At 37.4% G+C, this 11802-nt stretch overlaps 1 long non-coding RNA gene across 1 annotated transcript; it reads right to left on the reverse strand.

The window, feature by feature from the left end:
* Positions 1–4414: 4414 nt before the first annotated feature.
* On the reverse strand, positions 4415–9931 carry LOC129457151 (uncharacterized). The gene is made up of 2 exons (XR_008649112.1): positions 9820–9931; positions 4415–8621 (listed from the first exon to the last, which is right to left on the reverse strand). It is a non-coding gene; the product is annotated as an uncharacterized LOC129457151 (long non-coding RNA).
* Between the last annotated feature and the right edge of the window lie 1871 nt (positions 9932–11802).

Genomic DNA, 11802 nt, shown 5'->3' on the forward strand with positions numbered 1-11802 from the left:
ACACGTGTGAGGCTCTTTCTGCTTTCTGATGGCGTAATCATCTTGACACACAAAACACTGTATAGTAACAGAACCAATTATAATCAGTGTTTTTGTAACTAAGAATAAATCAGCATTGTAATTGCTAAAGTTAAGGCTATATGTGATTTGAACATGTTTGGAAGAAGTACTCACTTCTGTTACTTAAGTAAAAGTACAGATACCAAGTAAAAAAATCTACTTAAGTAAAAGTATTGAAGTACCTAAAGAGTAAAAAGTAAAAGCATTTCACGCAGATTTTCAGATTTAATAAAGCTTCAAATGAACTGTGTTTGATACAGATTTGTGTAGAATTTTGTTCAACAGAAACAATTGAATACACTTTTCCAATAGTTTTATTTGTATTATTATTATTATTATTTGCTCAAATTATGAACATGTTAAAAATAAACCCTCAGACTTTTCAGTAGGTCTCAGACAATAAGAAGAAATACTTTTACTTCTCAGTCCTGTTAAAAATGTAGTGGAGTAGAAAGTACAGATACTGCTCTCAAAGGTAGTGAAGTAAAAGTAAAATGTATCCACTTCAAAATTGACTTAAGTACAAAACCTAAACTTAAATATAGTACTCCCACCACTGGATTTGAACATGTCTACCTTGTACCTGGGACATAGATATTTCATAAATATGACCTTTGACATGAAAATTCTACATCCTCCATCCTCAAATACAGACATATGATACATTTTGAAACCACATAAAATTTATAAGCTACTTCCATAGACTGTGTATATAAATACTTCTTTATACAGTCTATGGATACTTCACTCAATCCGTTTTGTCCCCTCTCCTCTGCATATTCTCCCCTTTAACAATCCTACATATGTCGAAACCACATACAGTTTATCATCTACTTCACTCAAGCCTTTTTGTCCCTTCTTACCGTCCGTAGTCGGGCAGAACAGTGCGGTGGTCGTTGAGCAGTAGATCTTTCACTTGCGTCACGATGGCATATTTCCAATTGTCCAAAACTAAAGTGAGATTAGCACAGCCCCGACTGCCCACTGCTGTGCACAGAAAATATATTTAGTGTGTAATACTACTACTTTTACTACTCATAATAAAGCAAGCATTAAACATGTAAAACAAAAATATCAAAAGTGAAAAAAATATATATAAGTAAACTTTCATTTCTGTAAAGTTTACTTATAGACCAAAACTGTACACACGCTGTTAACAGAATATGGAAGAATCTATGTCACATTTTGGCAGATAAATAGTTAAAAGTAGCACAACATCAGTGAAGTAATCCAAAACTGAGCTGTAGCAAAACAACATCTGAACAACACTGCAAATAATTACTAGCCTAGAAGATGTTGACTTTAAACAGTGGTGGAAGAAGTACTCCATTTTGTTACTTAAGTAAAAGTACTGGAGCAAAAACAATACTCAAGTAAAAGTATCACGTGAAAAAATCTACTTAAGCAAAAGTATTAAAGTACCTATTTAAAAATGTACTTAGAGAGTAAAAAGTAAAAGTATGTCGTGTAGATTTTGAGATCTTATAAAGCTTCAAATGTCGTGATTTTTTTATAAAGATTTGAGCGGAAACTATTGAATCAGCCGTTTTTATTTGTATATTTTTGTTTGCTCAAATGACGTGTTAAAAATAAACCCTCAGCCTTTTCAGCAGGTCTCAGACAATAATAAAAAATACTATTACTTTTGAGTCCTGTTCAAAAATGTTGTGCTGTAGAAAGTAGAGTTATCTGCTCTCAGATGTAGTAACGTGGTACAGTACCTAAAATTACTACTTTTACTCTGTTACATTTCACCACTGACTTTAAATGAATGTAATATTTTTTCTCGTCAATATTTTGTTAATTGAAAGTAGAAACAGTCGATTAACTGAAACAACGGCATTCAAAAAACATAATACCCATGTTTAGACTATTTAAAGTTAAAAATATATATGACAATGTTAAGAATATAAAAATTTTTGAAATACATTTTTTTTGTCAGTCTTTTATTTTGTTTTTTTGTTGTTTTTTTCTTTTTTGCAATGCCAGAATATTATCTCTCTGTATTTTTACTTTTTATTTTGTTTATTTTAATTTTTTTTTAAACAGAGGGTTAAGTATTCGAACCATACCATTCAGTATCAGAAAAAAAAAAGTATTCTGTATCCCACGCAAACACATCATCACCAAACTTGTTAACTCATTTCTGATTCAAGTCAATTCAGCAAAAAGTAGAAAAAAAAAACAACTCTCAAAAACAAGATTGTAAACTTAAAATCATAAAGCATCTTTGACTGACCTTCATGGCGTTGTTCCAGCACAGGTTTGACGAACTTCTTTTCTCTCTGAGCTGAAGTAAAAACCATAAATAAAAACAAAAATAAAACTTTGACCACCTTCATCTTCAGAGTGGTTTATTTCCAGGGAGGTCCACAGGCTGCAGCTGCTACACTGGAGTCGAACAGACAGAGAGGAGGGTTTGGGGAGGGTCCTTGGCTTCCCCTCCCACAAAATGATACAAAATATGCTTTAAAACTTTACTATGAAGTACAAAGACCAGCTGTAATAAGGCCTATATGAATTATACTAGAAGAAGCTGTATACTCTGTCATTGGCTGCTCTGATCTGATCATGATCTGATTTCTGGAGTTATCAGATTATTCAAATGTCATAAAAAGAGTGACGTCTGATGTGACTGATATGATTTCTCTCCGATCGTTCACACACGCGCAGGTTTTGACAAGGAATGAAATGTAAAAGAGGGTGAACTAATGCGGCAAAGGTGGAGAGCTTCTGCTTCAAGTGGAAGAGTTCAAGTATCTCGGGTCTTGTTCATCATGAGCGAGTGAGGGAAGGATGGAGAGAGACAAAGTGAGGAGTTCAGTCACACGGGAGGAGCTTGGGGTAGATTCGCTGCTCCTCCACGTGAAGAAGCCGGCTGAGGAGGCTCGGACGTCTGTTCCGGATGCCTCCTGGACGGCTCCCTGGAGAGATGTTTCCTGGTATGTCCCACCGGGAGGAGGCCCCAGGACACGCAGGGGACAGGCCTCTACTTTGACAATGTTTAAATCCAAGCTTCAAATGGTTCTGTTTATCTGTGCATGTGACTTAAACGGTTTTATTCCACACTCTTCTCTTTTAATGTTAATTTTATGATGACTATTTATGTTTTGATTTGTTGTATTGTTGTGATTTTAATGCCTTTCTTATTCTGTAAAGCACTTTGAATTACTTTGCGTACAAACTTGCCTTGCCCATGTCTCTCGGCGGGCCTGGGAACACCTTGGGGTCCCACTAGAGGAGCCCAAGGTGCAGGAAGTGTCTGGAATGAGGGAAGTCTGGGAGTTCCTGCTTAGGCTGACGTCCCTACAAACTGGATAAGTAGAAGAAAATGGATAGATAGACAAAAATGTAACGATATTAAACATTAGTTGTACTTTGTTTTCCAAATACAACAGTTTAAAAGTCCACTAATTAACAGATATATGTCATTATTTTTGGTGATCAGATTTCTTTTGGGCATCGTAATCATAATTGATCTGATTTTTATTGACCATGTAAAGGAACCCACCGAGGAAAACCAAACTGATTTTCACTTGACCACTGTAAAAAGAAAAAGTTCAAAATGTTAGGTAATTTTACAATAAAACTCTGCTTATCAAAGCTGTGCAACCAAAGTCATATTGGAGTAAAAATATGATTCAGTTCTATTATATGACTGAAACTTACGCCAACAAACGCATTAAAACATTCCTAACTTGTGCATAGGACTTTTTCAAAGGCATAAAAATAGGTTAAATATTTTCTTGAAACCAGATCACCTTTAAATCCATCAATAAATCACTCGTTCCTGAGCTCTGTGTGATACAAACCAGGCCTAAATACTTAAAACGCTCTGACCTCGTTCTGTGATATTGTAAAACTATGAATCAAAGCCCAGGTTAAGCAGCGATGCACCTCTTCACTTTAAAGCCATGATCTTATTCTTTTAACTTATGTGTCTGACATGGCACAGTTTCCATTCAAAGAAAAAATGTGGGTCTGCTGTTTCTTCAAAGCTTTAATAAAAACTTTGTCAATGGATAAAATATGTAGCTCATTGAATATTTAAGTCTAGAAAATGCAAAATGGAAACTTGTATTATACTTAAACTACTGTATACAGCATAAGGAACTAATTGTAAAAAATGTTTAGAGTCCACCTCACATTAAGTTTATACAGTTTGAAGTTTTATATTACCTTTTAAAAGGACATAAGGCTTTCTGCATCTTCCTGAGAACTGACACTTCACTGCCATTGGTTAAATCCGCCTGTCACTCAAGAGGCTGACCAATAGGAAAGTGTGAAAGTGGATTAAACAGTTAAAAATAAAAAAAAGTTTTCGGCTTCAGAATAAAGCAGACATAGCCCTGTGTGGTAGGAATAGTTTATTATTTTATTTAGTTTAAATCCATGTGAACAGCGCCTCCTAGTGGAGCTCCAGTCGCTGAAGAGGAGGAGCACTGTTTGCTCAGCAAACGTCCAGATCATTACAAAAGGAAAAGCTGTCCATGACATCAGAGAAACGCTCGCAATTCACACCAAAAAACTGGGCAAAAAAAAACAACCAATTTCAGCTACAACTAAAATATGTCCTCATGTTTTCAATGGAATAACATCTCAAAGAACCGCACACCTCATAAATAGATCAGTCTGAACGAGGACGCCCCTCTCCCCGAAACACGCCACAACAGGCCCCAGAGGTGAACTGTTCAAACGCACCCAGAAAATTCACATTAGGGCAGTGTCCGATACAGTGGTCTGGACGCAAACAAGTGATTTACTAAGATGCGGTTTAAAAGGCGCAATGTGGAACTTCTGAGAACAAGGGTCCACCCTCTGCTCGTCTCCATGGAGATACAACCGCTTTGCCTGGAATGTTCCACAGTATGACATTAAACTCGTCTCTACTGAGGCAGGCGTATGATGCAACAAGGCCAAGTTAGCCGGTCAGATCTGTGGAGAGGCGACCTCGCTTAAAGTAACAACGCGTGTTTTTCAAGGTATTTTTGTGCTATTAAAAACCTTTTAGAACATGCAAGACAGATAAGTTGAATGCCATACTGTGGAACCTTCCAGGCAAAGCAATAACATCTCCATCTCCAGACAAGCAGGTGACGCAACCTCAAAGCAGAAAAGTTACATGAAGCGCCTTTAAAGTAAAACTAAATCTATTGTGTTTTTTGCAGATCGGAAAATTGATGCATATTAAGTGTTATTTTTAAAGAGTGACAGTTTGAAAAAGTTAAATTAATGTGATTTTTTTTTTTTACAAAGATGATGTCATATTTCTAAACCAGGCTCTGTGTAAAATGGTTAAACGTCCATATGGATTTTAAGTGCTTTGGTTTCTATGGTTTCTGTTTGTGTTAAGGCTTGGACCGTTTGATCGTCTTGCATTTTGACATCATTCTTATGTACATTTTGGTCCAGACATAAACGTGACACATTTACTCATTCACGTGTTTTATAGTGACGTTTCCCCAAGTGCTGTGAATGTTAAGTGCTTTCTTCTGATCTCTTATCAATCTGTAAAATTTTTTCAAACACAAAACTATTTTATTTGTAAGATTTTGTCAGTGCAAAACGATATAGAAATTTGAATTGTGTTGTGATTTCATGTAGTGCTTAGGTACAGATGGGTTGGACTTGGTTTGAACTTGCGTAGTCCTGGTATTCATGGTTTAACTTGTAGTATTGAACTTATTGCCATATATTTTTCAATTATTAGATGATAGATAGACATTTTTTCCATTGGTTAAAGTTAAGTTGGTCAAGATTAAGGCTTGCGAATAAACAAATTTAAAGAGGTATGAAAAAAGTTTTGAGAATCGCTAGACTTTGACACCTTTTCGGCCAAATTGTCAACTTTTTCACCTAAATTTATAAAGTTATTTTGCCAATATCCCATTCAAAAACAGCAGCTGTACAAAATCAACATCATCGTTCATATTTTTCAAAAGATTTTTAAGATGGCGGCCACACTGTATCCAGATGTGGAGCAGCTGCCGTGCCCTTTGACCTCGCTGCTTTGAACAACGATAATGGGAAAAACATGTTTGAATTTAGGAGGAAAAAAAGAACAGATAGAAGGGAAGGAGCACCAGTAGTTTAGTCTAAAAGCACCTAAAAGACAATGTGTCAAGAGTGACGTCTTGTCTAAAGAGGAACAGGCTACATATTTACTTTTGCTATTAATCGTCATAGCTACAATGTGAAGGACGTGTGAAATATTTTAACAGCCTTAAAAATCATTTGCAAGTTTGATTTTTCCAATTTAGTCAAGAGTAGTTTTGTTATAGAAGAAAAACTGAAATACAGACTAGCATACAAATAGCAGTTTGCTAGTTAGCCTGTAGCAAACCACTCTAATTGTTAGTTGCCAGGCAGAAATCAGACGAACAAACTATTTTAGGGAACAGATTTCTATATTCAAGATAAGGTAGCGTTGCAAAATAGGGCCATTAAACATTTATTTTATTAGTATTTATGTTTGTTGTTTTTTTTAATTATTGTAGGATTTAGTTGGGTGAAGGAAGTATAAGGAAATCCTAACCAAAAAGTACTTTAAATCAGACCTATTCTGCAAAATGGACTTTTCAGAGCTTTTAACTGTATTATAATTGTTTTTGTCTCATTTACTCTCTTGAAGTTGTATTTGGTGTGATGAGTGCATGTTATTTTCAAGACGCCATTTTGCCGATCAATCCCCGTTTTCACCGCCACTGGTACACGCCCACGATGTACGCACTTTGTTCTTACATTTTATTTTCCTAATCAATGATACAAATAGAATTCAGCAGCGTCACATAGTCATTTTGGTACAAATGAACAAAAAATCCGCTACTTGCTAGTGTGACTGGCAGCTCCATATGAGGAGCCGACAGCTCCACGGCATTTTGTTGTGATGACGTTTATGGTGACGTCAGCTCCCACTGGGCACCGCAGTTTTCTAATGCAGACGTCAGTGGACTTGTTTCTTTTAAATTGTTTTAGATGAATATTGTAATCTAAAATGTGTAAATTATAACATAATGATCCACAGGTGTTATGGATTATATTTATGGAGCAGACACAAACATAATAGGTCTGATTTAAAGAACTCAACAGGAACACGTTTTGTGCAAGAACAACAATTTGATCCATTATATAAATATTCATTGTAAACTTCAAATTTTCTGTATTTTATGCCGAGGCTCAAATGTTAAAATGAGAAATTTGGAGGAAAACATTGCAGCCGTTCCTGGTGTGTGATGTCATCGAGCATATGGGCAGGAAGGTCGACAGGAGAGTCGACGAGGGGAGGGGCAAAGGTCTGTTGTCCTGGGCCCCAGGGACTTAGGGGCCCAGAATTGGACCTTTTTCATTTTATTAGGAGGGGGACCCGTGTGAGGCTTCTTGCCCCGGGCCTCCAAATTTGTGTTGACGGGCCTGACATGGGAAGTGATGTTACTGCAGGAAGTGGGCGGGGAAAGGGGCGTGGCTTCTGCGTGGGTATGGGATGCATCTCAATTCCCAAAATTTAGGTACCTTAACTCCTCTATTCCTTTGTTTTTAATCTTGTCCAAAGAAGAGAGGGGCAAGTTGTTTCCATGTGGTTCTCACTCTAGAGGTCAACAGTGAGTAGAGACTTCTGGTTTTGGAAGTAAAATGACCAGTTCATTTCAAGAAAACTAAAAAAATACACAAAGGTGAATATTATGAGTGTAAATGTAACATAACTTTTCAGGTGGAAAATCTGTCATCTGCTTATCTCCATGGAGATGTTTTAATTTGCTCATAGTGTTTCATTAAGGCATTAAACGTATCCATTTCCATGGAGGCAAACCGGTTACACCATCAGGCCAAGATACAGGTCAGATCTATGGAAAAGCAAACCGTTTCACAATAAAAATGCATATTTTCCAAGATGTTGTTTTTTCCAATAAAAACATGTATAAATTGAATAACTGCAAGACAGATAAGTTAAATGCCATACTGTGGAAAATACAAGGCAAAGCAATAACATCTCCATGGAGACAAGCAGGTGGTGCATCCTCTACCAGTTGAAGTTCAAGAGAGGCTAACAAGGTACGGGGCAACTAAGGACCATAGTGCAATTATATTCAATCTAAAAAGTAACAGAATTTGAACAAAAATAACTTTACTTTTTATAAAGTTTCAGATTTTTTTTTTCTTTATATGGTCATGAGGGCGTACGAGGCCGATAAGCCAAAATCAAGCTTTCACACGGTTTAATAGTTCATTTCAAGTCAGTGGAGAAGAAATGAGTGACATTTTACTTCCTAAACCAGCTCTATTCATTGGGCAGGTTTAACAGGTGAAGGATTGGGAGAGTTGAGGTTTTGAGGCGGTACAGTTTGTCAAAATGACCCGCGGCGGTGTGTGTTGGGAGGAGGCCTAGCTATGAGGGGGCGGGGCCTAGCTGCGCGGCAGGCTGCACATTTCGCAGTGCTCGGTGCCCGGCTGGTTCATGAAGGTGCAGTGCAGACAGGACCACATGGAGGAGGCGGAGACCGGTACTGAGGGACCGCCCATCGCACCGTAACCATGAGAACTGGATGGCTGGCCACCCACTGTGCCTATACGGAAAAAAACATAAAATTACAACAATAGTACCCACAGTTATTGGTGTTTAACAGTATACAACACATTCTATAGTCTCCAAAAGGTAATTTATCTGCATTTGAATCCATCCTTCCATAATGCAGGGTCAACCTGTCCAAGATTAGTCTATTTTACAATTATATGATGAAGAAAACCTCAGTACTGAGAGGAAACCCACCCAGATCAGTGGTGGAATGTAAGGAAGTATAAGTAGTAAAATGCTGTACTTAAGTAAAGTACAGATACCTACATACGTTTTACAATTACTTCACTACATTTGAGAGGAGGTATCTTACTTTTCGGCCCAGTTCAAAAATGTAGTGGAGTAGAAAGTATGAGGTATATTTTTTATTATAGTTTGAAACCTTCTAAAAAGGGGTTTAACATGTTCATAGTTAAAAATAAACAAATATAAAAATACCAGAAAAAATAAATTGATTCAATTGTTTCTGTTGAACAACATTCAGCACAAATCTTTATCAAAATCAATACATTTGAAGATCTGAAAATCTGTGTGACATTTTAATCTTTATGTGCATTTTTAAACAGGTACTTCAATACTTTTGCATAATGAGGGTTTTTTTTCATGTGATACGTTTATTTTTTGTATTTTTGCCCTGGCATCTGTACTTTTAGCCAAGTAACAAAATCAGGTACTTCAATTTAACATTTTTCTGTTATACAAGAGAAGCTGTAATTGTCCTTGAACTAATAAATTTAAAGCCAAACTCAACTTCAGACTTAACTCTTGAGCTTTAAGTCATGTTATAATGTTGTTACCTGCTCAAAAACATACCTGGAGTTATGTTTTGTTTCATTCACACATGTTTGAGTAACTATTATTAGTCTGTCTACATCTCTAAAGCTGTTTTAGTTCAGTAGAGATTGGTAATTCCAGGGCTGAGATTATCCAAATGATTCTAGTGAAGACATATGGAGTTTTAAAACACTTCCTGTATCACCACATGACATCACAAGGTGAAACAGAGTGTTTACAGTTTGAGATAATAACTCAGCCTAAATATGCAGGGTTTGTCTGTTAAACATATGTGAATGTAACAAAACACAACTCCAGGTCTGTTTGTGGTGAGGAAACATTATAACATAGATCAGAAAATAGCCTAATTCCTTTAAGCTACACTGACATATTTTCATGTTGATTCTGTGACTTACTGCAGAGTTGCTCGATCGTTGCCCATTGCTCTGATTTCTTCCAGGTTTGAGCCACATCTTCATTAGACGTCTTGACTGCGTCGAGGAGCAGACCGATGCTGTCCTGTGAAAAAAAAAAGAAAGTAATTTAGTCAAACTTTACCTACTTTAAAAACTAATACTGTTTTTTCATTCATTGATATATCCATTGTTATTATTACGTTTAGTATTCATAAATAAGTACTTCACCAACTTTCATAATCTGCAGACAGTTAAACAGCGATTTCCACCTGAGACTTCTGACCCGTCTTCAGCTAAATTTTAACTATAATCACTTTAGTATAAAACTGTACTGGACTGTCTATGTATTGGAACTGTTTTATATCTTGTTCAGCCAGATCGCTAGAGGGCGCTAGTCGCAAATGTAGCAATAGATTCAGCCAGTAGGAGGCCAGAAGCAAACCACTAGCTGCAGAAGTGACAATCAGTTCATCATGTGTTGTTTCTTTTCTATCTGATGCCATCTACTCATTTCTGATCCTTTGAGCAACAATATGAGTAAGTTTTTGTGTTTGATATCAATGTTTGGAGCTATACTTACAGCAATTTGTGCAAATTTGTTGCATCTTATAAACGCTAGGTTCAGATAGGATAATAAAGTCAGTTTAAGTTCTTGTTAGCATTAGCCTTTTATATTTGTATAGTATAGACACTGTTTGCCCTGTGTTTACTGAGTACTGTGTTTTGTGTTGCAGTTTCACACTTTTTTGCATTAAAGCCTGCCAAAATACGACACCTGCCTGTTCCTTGGAGGAAACAAATGCAAGGGAGAGTTTAACTGGCTGTAACACTCAATTAGGGCACGAGGTCACGTTGGGTGAAACAGTACAGTGAAATCATATCGCTCTGCGAGGGACCACGGTGAACGGTTGGTGGAAGAAAACACATTCGACATCTGCAATTGTATTGAAACACTACTATGGAGAAAGAAGAAGTTAAAAGCCAAAAGTCCCGCTCCTCTCACTCACCAAAAGCACACTCATCAACATCCTCAACACATTCAGGAAAATTGACTGTTCACTCATCAGCTGGTGCATCTTTGAGGTCGTCAGTGTCAAGCCGAGTCAGTATGGCTGCAGCACACGCACAAGCAGAAGCTCAAGCTGCCAGAGCCAGGCTAGCCTATGCAGAGAAAGAACTGAGCATCAAAGTGGAAAAAGCAAGGTTAGAAGCAACTCTTGATGTGCTCAGCCTCCAGAAGGAAGCGGACGCGGCCATGGCCAAAGCTGAGGTGATGGAGACAGCCGCAGCTCAGTTCGAGGAAGCAGAGAAAAGTAACAAGTTCAGTTTCTTGCCCTTACAACCAACTACAGAGCAAAAAGTGAGTGAGTATATAAATAAGCACAGTCACAACAATGAGCCTTCTCAAAATATAGAGACTTTTCAACATAACTATACATTTCAAGAACCATACCAACCAAATGTTTACACGCCTTTCCATGCCAAACAAAAAATAAACGAATACTCCGTTCAGCCACCAGATGGAGCCACGCGACCACCACTTAGAGACATAGGTCAACAGCCAAAGCAATTTTCAAGTCCAAACAGTGCAGATAACACTACCAGTGACCTTGCCAGGTTCCTAGCCAAAAGTCAACTAGTAACCGGAGGGCTAACTAAATTCGATGACAAACCGGAGAGTTACCTCAGCTGGAAAGCCACTTTCCAGAGCACCATCAGAAATTTGGGTCTTACAGCTAACGAAGAAATTAACCTACTCATCAAGTGGCTCGGCCCTGAGTCTTGTGAACATGCAAAAAGATTAAAGGCAGTTAACATCAGATTCCCAGATGCTGGGCTGAACATGATCTGGGCGAGACTGGAAGAATGTTATGGCTCACCAGAAGCAATAGAAAACTCTCTGTTTACAAGATTACAGAACTTTCCAAAGCTTTCAAGCAAAGAGCCTCACAAGCTCCGCGACCTGTCAGACCTACTGTGTGA

The sequence above is a fragment of the Periophthalmus magnuspinnatus genome, chromosome 19 (assembly GCF_009829125.3).
Source record: "Periophthalmus magnuspinnatus isolate fPerMag1 chromosome 19, fPerMag1.2.pri, whole genome shotgun sequence".
In the NCBI taxonomy this organism is placed as follows: Eukaryota; Metazoa; Chordata; class Actinopteri; order Gobiiformes; family Gobiidae; genus Periophthalmus; species Periophthalmus magnuspinnatus.